Here is a 7,500-nt window from a genome sequence, read left to right as displayed (position 1 = left end):
TTGCGGTACAGTTTGGGGATCATTTGCGGTTCTGGGATCATTTGCGGTCCTGTATCATTTGCGGACTGCTGAAGTACACCAACATGGCGGCCGGAAACCTGTAGCAAGATCTAGAATTTAGTTTGGTTGTCTTTAACGCTTTCTACGGTATAATGAGCTAGCAAACATCGCATAGACACCGTCTCCTAGTATATTGCGGTTCAGGCCACAAAAACACGAGGGGAATTGATGTTTTTATGCAACTGGCATGTTTTTCGAGATCCGTCAACATGTCACGCACTGTGAAAACTCAAAAAATTCAAACTGCTCTATTTTCGAAACGAGCACGGTACCGAGCTGAAAAATGCAAACATATCATGTATTTTTTTAAACGTCTTGTAGCTGATCGAGATAAAAACTCATAAGGCCCTTTAGTTTTGTATTTCTTTTTTTTGTGACGTCACCTGCAAACCAAGAATACGTGAAGTGATTTAAAACACCATGTATGGTGTTTTGCAGCAACAAGAATAATAACGCTATGTTTCAAATAGCATTTTAGCAGATGTTGAATATATTAAATAATGTGAATCTCCGCAAAACGAAGGATTTCTAACTTATATTCCATGTATTCCTACTGCGGAATACGGTCATCGAACGCGCTCTAAATACTGGTTAATTGATTCGGAAACAACATGTCGTTTTCACATCAAGAATCAAGACAGCTGCATTACCCTTAAAAGTTTCTGTCTTGCTTTCAGAGCCCTGCTCTTTATTGACAGCCCACTTTAGAGAAAAATCGTTACCTGGCTACTGTCAAACAGCATTACGTTGCTTTTAAATAGTCTTTGCTCTGAATGGTCGCGTCCTTGATATTAAAGTTAACGAAGCAGCTGTTTTATGCAACGGCTGAATTTTCTTCACTATTAAGAGATACTATATGAAGCCCAAAGGTTTAATATTCGCTGTTTTCAAAACTGACGCTGTGAAGTGGTTTAGTCCGTCTAATTTTCGTGTCAACTTTTTTTTACTCATTGTCCCCAATCTATGTCCTCTTGTAAGTCTCCGTGTAATGAACGAAACTATGATCGCAAACCATAAAAAATGATGGAGGCAACTAGTTGACTGTTTACAAAGATTGATGATTGGAATCTTGGACCAAGGAGACTAAACCATTCGCTAGTCAAGGACTATGTCATGCTGAGGGTTCAAATACGAAAAGAGCATTAATTTTTTCGCCCCCGGTTAGGCTGGAAGCTGGAAGCTTGTTGGAAGGCTAAGACTAGAGTCTGCTATTTTGCCATCATGTGAGCAAATTTTCTATTTGTAACCGATCGTGTCCACATCACCTAGGAGGAATTACCGACCTCTTATCAAACATTTTTTCTTTAGTTTATTTGCAATTTCAGCAGCCTATAGTAAAAATCATGCTAAATCAATTAATATTGAAAAAGGCTATTGGTTTCATTCTTCCTGGCTGTTCCCAGCAACGGTGTTAATTGACTCATATGAGAGACTAGGTCCTAAAACTCTGAAACCTCTTTCATAGTTACGATCAAAATTTGTCTTCTCCTAATGTCATGAATTTAGTCGAGAGAGGTGTTTCTTTAACACCAGGCCGAGTAAGTTCCTCATTAAGGATACTTTAATTGGTTTTTGGTACCATTAACAGCTATATTATTATTGCCAGTCGGAAACTTTACAGCTGCTCATTTTTAATTACTTTTGCCACTATTCAAAAACGCCCTTCTCTCTTTGTTCATTGGTTGTTGCGTCACAGTGTACATACGCTGTTTTTCCAGTTAATCTTAGAGTAATATTGCAACATATTCCGTACTATTTTTGTAACTCTTATTTTGTGACATACCGGACCAACTCAAAAGAAACCTCTGCGGCTAAAAGTGACCATTTTATGTACAGGTGCTGGACCGAACACCGAAGACGTAAATAATAACGCTAAGCAAATACATTTCGCTTAAAGATTGACATTTGATATGTGGTTGAATTTTTATTGACAGTCCAACCTTAGAAGATATAAAAAGAGCTGTATACCTTAAAAGGGAAGTTAGTTTAGCGAGAATCTGTAACGTCCACCCGAGAACGCCAAGTAAGAAGATTGTTGAGTTGTCCTTCACTCCCCACCCCAAAATACAAGGTCTTTTAAAGGTTTCCGTCTTTCCGTATAACCAGCACTCTGAATGGTTACTGAAACAGCGTGTTTTATGGGAGTACAGATGCACGGCTGACGCCACTCGCAGGATTTGAAAAATACAGTTTTCCGATAAATTTAGCTGCATACATGATGAAATTAAACAGTTCTTTATTAACAAGGGTAAACAAATAAAGACGCCTCGCCTGTGACCTGTTTTGAGGATCTTATTCGCGTAAACGCGACTGAAGTTCATTCATACAGCACACCGAACGGTCCGAACACCGCAGCCGTTTGTCTACCAGCCAGACCAGTCACACGCATTACGCAGCTTGTTTTGCAATTGTTCTAACAAAATTGTGATTGGTCTGTTTTAGCGTGCTTTATGACAGAGTACAGATGCGGGATTTGAAAAATAAAGTGTGTGATGCGTGTAGCAACTTTGCCCAATATGGCCACTCTGCACCACAACAACCACTGAAATCTTTACCAATACCTACCAGGCCGTGGCAGATAGTACACCAAGATCCACAGTCACTGCCATTTCTCTGATTGGATCGAGGTCGACAAACTAGAAGATACCCTTTCCTCAACAGTCATTGAGAAAACAAACGCCGCTTATTTCGTGAGATACGGTGTTCCAGCCATCTGCCACACTGGCAACAGGCCACAGTTTATCAGAGAAAACTACAGGAAGTTCAAACAAACCACGTCGTGCCCTTATCATGCAAAAGGTAACGGAAGAGCAGAAGCTTCTGTTAAATTTGCATTGCAGAGTCCATGTTTAAAAAGGCTGATGACTTCCATAGTGTCAAGCTGATATACAGAAATACCCGACCTGAAGGCTACACTCACTCACCAGCTCAGCGCATGTTTTTATGACGAGCCAGAACAATACTGCCCACCGCAAGTCAACTTTTGTAACGAACCATACAAAATTTTAGAGTCGTTGAGGCGGGACTTTTAATTAAACTGTGTGATAGCAGAGCGTAATATGACAGGTCAGCGAGTGTAGAACAACGGCCACTCGACCTATGTCTATGCTTAACTACGTCCACGCCAGCGTGGGAAACCATGGATATGTGGTGGAGTAATAAAGCACGCCAAACTTGGTCCTACACGAGAACAATCCGCATTCCTTAAGGCAACACGATTCAAAGGAACAGAGTGCAACTAAGACCTGCAGCACCCCCTCCTGATTACCAGCCCAGGCAAAAGTCGAAACGAGCACTAGTCAAACGAACACTAACCAGAAACCACGACGGAAGCCACGGATCAAACTCAGTCCTGTCTGCACTGTCCAACTCAGCCACAACAAATCCCTCTAAAGATCACCCTACTACCGACCCCTGTCATTCAGCAAACCATACAACCCACACAGGTCAACTCACAGAACATTTTGGCTGCATCTCAGGCAGAAACAACCAAACCCTGCATCACAACAGCCCCTGAAAGATGTCTGTGTCCCAGTCAATCAGACCAGACCTGGAAGGCTAGTCAAACCCTCTGAAAAACTGAAAGACTATGTCACTGATTAGCCATCAGAAATGATTTTTTTTCGTGAGAATCGTCTAAGAGACACTGAACAACTAACTTGCAGTTCTGTTATTGTTTTGTTCATTGGCTGTCGAATACCTGCATTCTTCAATATTCCTAGGTTTTATTTTTTTATTGTTTTATTTTTTTCCCAAAAGGGGGAGGTTTTGGTGAGCGGTTATCCCTAACATTGTTCGAAGGAGACACGGTGTTGTAGTCAGCCGTCTTGAATGTAAAAGCTTCGAATAAAGTGAGTTCTGTTGCTAGTACTGGTCTCTAGACTACTACAGTGACGGGTGTCTTTTTAGTATTCCTAGCGTAGCGGAGTGTACCTGTGTGGTAAGTGTTGTGAGTAAAGAAGTCGCAGTTGTAGTTGTTCTTATACTGGAAACGTTGTATAAGTATAGTACGTCAGTCTGCTAAGCTGTTAAGTGAGTCACAAACCAGTAGCGCTCGTCTTGTTAAGGTTCGTCTTGTTGTTGCTTTGAACGAAATAAGGTTGTAAGAGAACTCGTCAAGGTGTCTGTCAGTATGTGTCGGTTTCCTGTAAACTCTCGTCTGTAGTCTGTTGTTGTGATGTTGTTCAGAAAAGTGCGACGATCACTTCAATCTTTCGTCTATAACCCCCACTTCAAATGCATACCTTTATTTCATTCATCGAGTCCTTTCACGGAAACACATGAGCCAAAAAAATTGACCTGCTCACAAATGAGTGGAGTCCTTTCACGGGAACGTATTGAAAGGCTGCGAGAGAGACATTTTATCATGCAAACGTAATGTTTGGTATGTTGTTTTATGATAGTATATGTTCTGTATAAGCAACATCAGCTGCTAACGAAATTAATTATTTTTTGTGAACTTCAATCGCCTCCTAGAGGTCTTATTGGTCTTAAAGCTTGCCGAGTAGCCAATTTTGTGGGAATTCATCTCCTGTGGGAATATATCATCAGATCTTTTGAGTTTTTGGAAACTTACATGAGTGTAAGGTAAATATTGTTTATTAAAAAAAAATGCCTTGTCAAACAATACGCTTTCGCCCAGTTGCGGGATCAAAATATAACGAAAACTCTACCCTAGTGGGTAAGTGTTTGTCGAGGAGTGACCGGCCTGAGCCAGAGTTTTCTCCTCAACGACAACGGAGGCAGAGAGGAGAGACCCTGGGAACGAGTTTGTATTGTAGCTATGTAGAGTCATCAGGTATTTGGACAGTTGGTAAATCGGGGAACCACAGAACTTGACTATGGGACGCAATGGGTATGCTAGGTTTGTGTAGTTTGGGTAGACCGTAGAGTTTAGTTGGTTGTGGTACTTGGCATCTAGGTCTGTTGCATCGTCGGATCTAGATCGTGTCAACCTTCCTAAGTTGAAGTAGTTTGCAGTTGAATTTTCGTTAAGAACTGGCGTCGGGTCTCGTCTAAGGGCGTTCCCGCAAAAATCTTTCCATGGTGAGTCTTTTTTTTTATTTCGTGCCTACAGTTAGGTCATAAGTTACTTATTCCAAAAATGAAAAAAAAGATAATTGGAGAGTTACCGACTTTGTTTCGGAGAAAAGGACTTGTAGAGTCGTAAATTGTACATTATTTGACTGCCGTTCTTTGCTGTGCACAAGGTAAATATACCGGAAAAACGAAAATATGTGCGGAAAGACTTGAATTGATAAACTTTTTTTACTCTCCACATTTTATCAGATAAAACCACTTTTCAAGTAACTCAATTGCCTTTGTCACTACAAAATTATGCTGCTGCTTATTGGGTGATCTTGCTTATAATTTAGTGAAACCAACTGAAGGGCTTGATAGATTACGGGCGCAATACACAGGGATGCATACAGCATGTAAATAATTATTATATTTAATAGCTTTTAATCGAAGGATACATTCATCTATTAAGGGTACCTTCCCCGTTCTCATGATGAACTTTTTCCACTAAAATTACATTCAGTTAGAAACTAACTTAAGATTCCTTGGAACTTAGGAGAAAAAGATCATGTTTCATTCACTGATACATTTACTCACGCCTCGCCGATTTTGAAATGTGGGTTGCAAAAGTCAAAAATCATCTTTTCCACGCGGCAATTCATTTTTCGTACCATCTTCAGTACTGGCAGCAGCCAGTTAGAAGTCTTGAAGCGCTAACATTATGTGAGCTAAAAAAAAGGCATTTTTAGTATTATCAGTGAAGAACGCTGGTGCCTCGGTTATAGTCTCGCTAGGTCTAATTTTATAAATATTTTTACAAGTCCCTTCAGATTCCCTAACGAATGATGATGTTAAAGTTTTAATTAAAGGGATGCACCACGTGTGAGAATGGTCTAAATATAAACTTCCTTACTTCTTGTTGGCGCCGGCAATTATAAATCAATGGACTAAGAAGCGAATTAAATGAAACTAAGGAAAAAGTCATTTCTCGCACAAGATAGAGTCTCTTCTCATAATTTCTAAACACAAGGTACAAACTTACTGGTAAGTAGCACAGTCCTACAGCAACGACTACTAATACAGTTGTCTTCAGTGTTTTGCTATCTTTTAAAGTGGTACTATCATCAAAAATCATTTCCTTTTTTTCTACAGATTTTGAAAGCGTGTTCGCTTAACACCTAACTTGCAAAATTTTGAGCTTTGAGTTTTATCCAAAGGCTGTTTATTTTGAGTGTAAGTTTTGGATTTCATGGTCCGCCATTACTCACGTTCAAAACTGGCCGATTGGACCTCAGAGGGTTGGATCTAGAGAAAATGACGTCATTTACTCACTAGCTTAAAATTTCAGCGTGTAAACGCAACTTATTATATATGCGAAACACAGGTTGAAAAGTCTGAAAGCCCGAAACTCCCGTGCTGCATATTAATTAGGCCGCGTACACACGCATTGCATTCTTAAACTAGTGAGTGTTTGACGTCATTTTCTCCTCGACCCAGCTCTCTCAAGATTTTAAAGTTAGTAATGGCGGACCAATAAATAAGAAAACTCCAGCTAAAATAAACAGGTGTCTTTTTAAAATCAGAACTTAAAACTTGGGTGTGTTAGTGTTTAGTTAAAATAGTTTTGAAATCCAAAGGAAAAACAAATTTTTTTTTTGGTCGTAGTACCACTTTAAAGACTTTTCTACATCTTCTTGCGAAAGGTATTGAGCTTTGATCATCCTTTGATGCCGGCGGGTCTCAGAGTATAGAACAGCTTAGGAAGAAGAAACGAAAATTACGCACCCAATAGAGACATGAGAACCCAATATAATAGAGAGAGTACTTCTTGTACCCATTAAATGCACACCAGTCTGACATAAACCACTGTATATGTTAGAAAGTGAGGGTGACGATATGAAAATTTGATGGCGAAAAGTCTCTCCCAAAGAACTGCCATCAGATGCAGACACGAGGAAAGACCTAACCAGGGAACGAAAAACCTTTGGAACTTGACGACTTCGGCAAAACGGTTCTCGGTACCAACGAAAAGAGATATGAGTTCCAAATAATGTTTGCAGGCTGCACATTCAGACCTGTCAAAACGTCAGCGACCGCGAAACATGCTAACATAAGAACATAATGTTAGCGTTACTCTGAAGACTGCGTCTTCTTTTTATAGCAACTATCACCAACACATTCAGTCCAATTGTCAATGGACAGACGATGCTGTTCATGACTATGTTAACGATTAAAATTGCTGCTCTGAAGCGGTGCTACGTAGAAGAATTCATGTCTTTGGTTATGTTTCTTAAATCCGAAGTAGTCAAGTTTGCCATTCTATGAGACAATATGCAGTAGTGAACGTTGTTAGCATTTCAGTTAACAGCAGTAGAAAAAGTACGCCTCATAAGATAGGAGGAATCACTGAAATCACACCTC

This window comes from Montipora capricornis, chromosome 1 (genome assembly GCF_036669925.1).
Source record: "Montipora capricornis isolate CH-2021 chromosome 1, ASM3666992v2, whole genome shotgun sequence".
Classification (NCBI taxonomy): domain Eukaryota; kingdom Metazoa; phylum Cnidaria; class Anthozoa; order Scleractinia; family Acroporidae; genus Montipora; species Montipora capricornis.
The sequence above is the reverse complement of the archived record's forward strand: the minus strand, read 5'-3'. Positions refer to the sequence as shown.